Source organism: Penaeus vannamei, chromosome 33 (assembly GCF_042767895.1).
Source record: "Penaeus vannamei isolate JL-2024 chromosome 33, ASM4276789v1, whole genome shotgun sequence".
In the NCBI taxonomy this organism is placed as follows: domain Eukaryota; kingdom Metazoa; phylum Arthropoda; class Malacostraca; order Decapoda; family Penaeidae; genus Penaeus; species Penaeus vannamei.
Genome location: NC_091581.1, coordinates 17046340 through 17051339, shown reverse-complemented (window position 1 = coordinate 17051339; position 5000 = coordinate 17046340). Strand labels below are relative to the sequence as shown.

At 36.8% G+C, this 5000-nt stretch overlaps 1 protein-coding gene across 1 annotated transcript in view; it reads right to left on the bottom strand.

Moving 5' to 3' along the window:
• Positions 1 to 2465: 2465 nt before the first annotated feature.
• The window catches only part of LOC113804113 (uncharacterized), a 7461-nt gene continuing 4926 nt past the window's right edge, over positions 2466 to 5000 (bottom strand). Inside the window, exon 2 of the mRNA XM_070145246.1 lies at positions 2466 to 5000. This exon is cut by the window's right edge and continues 2218 nt beyond it. The gene's annotated coding sequence lies outside the window, so the exon portion shown is untranslated.

Here is a 5000-nt window from a genome sequence, read left to right as displayed (position 1 = left end):
TTTTAAATTCGAACGAACGAACAGGTTGATTATATGAAACTATTGTTTATCTATGCAGAGCTAACCTGCGGACAGATGATGAAACAAGTGCGCAGAAAGGCCAAAAGAATTTTATGCGCGGAAGATGATTTAAAAAAGAACAAAGTGTGCACAGAAAGTTACCCGAGAACTACATATGCGCGGGCAGAATTTGATGGTAGTACACGCACACACACACACATACACATACACATACACACACCCACAGACACACACACACTGTAACCCATCTATATCTAATTACTATATGATACATATTTATATAATCTTACATGTTTGTCACATACGGATCTTCACACATACATCTACATATGCATATACGCCTGACCATTGCTTCCCCTGTTTATTCCTCTCTTATTGACACACCAGACATTCCAATGTCGTGTTGTCTATCTCTTCCACAAGAGCTGATGTATCGCTTGCTTGTTCATCACCGTTCGTCACATGCTAACCACGTGACTTGATGCGATCTTTCGACCATTGTACAGGAGATAAGGCAGACTCCCTGCGGGGAGACAAGTAGCAACACCTCGCTCCGAGGAGCTGCCGCACTCCAACATCTTATTCAGGAAAGGAGTCAAAACATCTTGGTTGTCTACCTTAAACCCTAAGCTCGCCATCTACCAAACTCTTGTAGGACCCAACATTTGGGCTCTTACACACACACACACACACACACACACAAACAAACAAACACACACACACACACACACACACACACACACACACACACACACACACACACACACACACACACATATATATATATATATATATATATATATATATATATATAAATGTATATATATATACGTATATATTCATATATGTATATATATATATATATATATTCATATATGTATATATATATATATATATATATATATATATATATATATATATACACATATATATACATATACATATACATATATACACACCCACGCATCCCCCCACATGTATATATGTATATGTGAAATTTCTTGATTTTCATTATCATTATTAATTTTGGAAGCAATATACTTTAAAGCAAATGTGATTATCATTATTGTTATCATCACCATCAATATTATTAGCACTGTTATCTTTGATATCATTATCCTCATTATCATATTCATATTATTACCGTTATTACTATTTGTATCATTATTATCATTATCGTTATTATCATTATTATTATTATTATCATCATTATTGTTATCATTACTCTCATTATTAACATTTTTGTAATCGTTGTTATTTTCATTATTACTACCATCATCATTATTACCATCATGATCAGTATTTTTGGTATCATCATTATCACTATACCGTATGTAATTTATCTATATAAAGGAGTACCTCCTACTTTACCTACGTTTTCTATGAGATGAAAGGCACGATTTCATTTTCTTTGGATATGTGATAGATGACTACAATATTTCATTTAGCAGCTTTTCATATCTGGGTTTGGCCACTGCAATTTTTTGAATAGCGGGCAAGTCTAGTGATAATGAAATGTCAGCGGGAAGAAAAAAGGTTAATATGTAGGACAGGGTAGTGGCTTACTTTCGAAACAATTTTGATATCTGTAGGAAAACCACTGATTACAACGATTGTTGTTTCTTGTGCAAATGCTTCGTTGATGAGATCTGAGTACCACTTCCATCGACAATCTTAATTTGTTAGTCCCGTTAGCAGGGGAGGGCATGGAGTATATCACGGAAATTATGGGGCAAAACAAGCTGAAATAAGAATAGTGAACAAAAAGGCAAAAAACTGGCCCAAAATCGCTAAAAATCGGCTAATGAAACTACGGACATGCCCATTGCATCGGGCTAATGCGTTCGGTGGTCAGATCAATGTTTACTCTCGACATAAAAATGTGATTATCTATCAAAGGTTTTATCTCCCAACTTCGGCACTACCTCGTTCTCCATATTGTCCGAAAAAAAATCCCCAGCTCCAAAATAAGACAAGTGTACCTTCTACTTTCCAAAGATCACAAGTAATGTATCAATTCCAGCCCCACCTGGAGGAAGTACAATTCTGTCTTACTAGGTCTTCGAGGAGTTGAATGTAAACAGAAAAAAAATTCTTTCAACCAGAATTTGTTATTTTGGAAATCAAAATAAAAATACTCATGATAGACAATAGACATGACACGACACATGGGAGTAAAGTATTTCCACCAAATATATTTCATGTTTGCTTTGAGGACGGGAGAAACAATACCATATACAATGAGTCATAAAGAAATTGATTTGAATTTATCTATTTGCTATTTCTTTCGCGGACGTCACAATATCAGAAGAGCATTAGAATAAAAAAGATTCGGGATTTTTTTTTCATTTTCCTGGAAATAAATGTCTTCGGGCCCGCTATTCAAAAACAAAAAGCTGCCGTGGCCTTATCCACAAGATAAGGAAGTTGTAACACCAAATACATTTTAAAAGAGATCAGTCATATATTTGGATTTCAACAACATTTCACCTTCAATACCTTTCCTTCTACAGCCTCATTTTATAACAAGAAATTGTATTCTCATCTGCTTAACAACCACCATACACAAACTCTTGTTATATTCACATGTAAATAATGATTTTCCCTTAAATTGTAAACTTATGAATAGTCTTATTCTAATACAGAGTCGATCACAGACACAAAAAGTGAGGTCTGATACCTAGACCGAGAAAATACAGCATTTGAAAGGTATGTCTTTGCATAAGTAATATTTGCAGTATTTTTTATTTCATTTTTCCTTAACATCTCAATGATATGTAAGATTCATACATGAAAGGTTGACATAAAGACTATCATTTTATATGCTTTGTGATACGTAAGTTCGTTATTTTAACGAATTATCAGCAAATTTATTTATGTATTTATATATTTTCATGTTTATTTCCATTGGAATGTGGTATGATTTTTCTGGTACTTTCTTTGATCGTCTGGAGAGGGAGAGGGAGAGGGAGAGGGGAGAAGGATAGGGGGAGAGATGAAGAGGGTGGGTGGGAGAGAGAGAGGGAGAGGGGGGGGGGAAGAGAGGAAGAGGGGGGGAAGAGAGGAAGAGGGGAGGAAGAGGGAGAGGGGTAGAAGAGAGGGAGACGGGGGGTAGAGAGGGGGACGGGGGGAAGAGAGGGGGACGGGGGGGAAGAGAGGAAGAGGGGGGAAGATAGGGAAAGGGGGATAGAGGGGAAAGAGAGGGGGAGGGCGGAAGAGAGGAAGAGGGGGAGAGAGAGGGAGAGGGGGGAAGAAAGGAAGAGAGAGAGAGAGAGGGAGAGGGAGAGGGAGAGAGAGAGACAGAGAGAAAGAGAGAGAGAGAGAGAGAGAGAGAGAGAGAGAGAGAGAGAGAGAGAGAGAGAGAGAGAGAGAGAGAGGGGGGGGGGGGAGCAGACAGACAGACCACACCTAAATGTGCCTGCAATAAGATATTCGTGTATAATTGTGCATAGAAAATTCTTCACCCTCACCAGAGATCCCTCTTATAACCCCACAACTTACTTACGAATGCCTCTAACATCCCTAGCAAAGACATATCCCTTGCAAATGCTGTGGTAAGCAAAATGTGCTTTTTTCTCCAACCTCAGATGCTTCACAGTCAAGGAATCTGTCTAGGATTAAGGCCCACCCAGGGTTAGGAGTTAGTCCCTCGAATAAACTTTAACCAATAATATGAAAGGCTTTTAAACTTTATTTTCAAACCCAATCAGTTATTTTTATATATTAATTACAGCCAAATATATGAATTAATACTTAAAACCAATAGCATTATCGCATTGTTATCTTATGAATGGTATACAACATTTGTAAACTTTATTCCAAATGTGATATCTTAATGAGTGCACTTTAACAACAGTGGCTAGGGAGGTCACAGTGCTTAAAAATTGTAAATATACCTCCAACCATATTATCAGCTACTTTATAGAAAAAAGAGACTAGCTTTTTGAAAGTCGTCACTACATTCCCAATACATAGAAAATTTAGCAGCTAGAAGTAACATTAACAGTATGACACACCTTTGATGTACAGCTTACACTCCAAAAAATTGCTAGAGATTTTACCTGTGATGCATGATGAGACGATGTCCATTGTGTAAAGGTACAACATGCGGATATATTTTATAATTACAATAGGGCAATTTCACACTATCTCCAGTACAGTAATTAGTTTTAAGAATATTCTTAGACACAAAGGCCAGTCAGTACTACATTTTTTCCTGTCATTTTATCAATTAGAGGAACTGAATGCACCATGTGTGTATGACTATGGCAATTGGCACTGCTTGCTGAACGCAATTGATACACTATGTCTATCTCGGAAAATAATCAGCACAATCTAGGGAAAAGGATGCAAGTTACAATATTCTAAGTAAAGTACAAAGAATCTAGACATAACTTAAAATTAATGTCACTTTGTAATATTTCACGAGTGAATATCACTTTAGTTTTGGCTTTTAGAAAAGTGCAGTCATCACATCCAAGAGGCAGTGTTCATAAAGCCAGCAGCAGCACCATCATCGGGCTCTTTGCTATTACAGTATTAAGCAGACCTGATTCGTTGGTACTGAGGACTTGTGGTCGACTGAAGGAAATTTATCGATACGTCACAATGGACATTTAAAAGCCATTTAGATTATCATTTTAAAGGTTTAAAAAGTGAATTTCTGTCCCCCTTAGTCCCTTACTCGTTTTTTCAAGTTTGTTTCAGCCAATGAGGTATGGTTCTTTAGCATGTCGAAGGAAGTGTTCTCATTGCAACCAACCAGGGAGCTTTTGGCGTGTACAAAAGCATCTGATTTATTTTTACCAGTACCTTTGCCGGCCTAGTAAGCACTCCATTTTCATACAAGTTTAATTTGTACCAAAATACATGTTTGTTACATTACAATAGCTCTTGCAACTATGAATTATATACAACGAAATTTCCTTCCTTTTACAGATAGTGAGGTTTACAGCCACAGCAATTCCTTAAGTCATAGT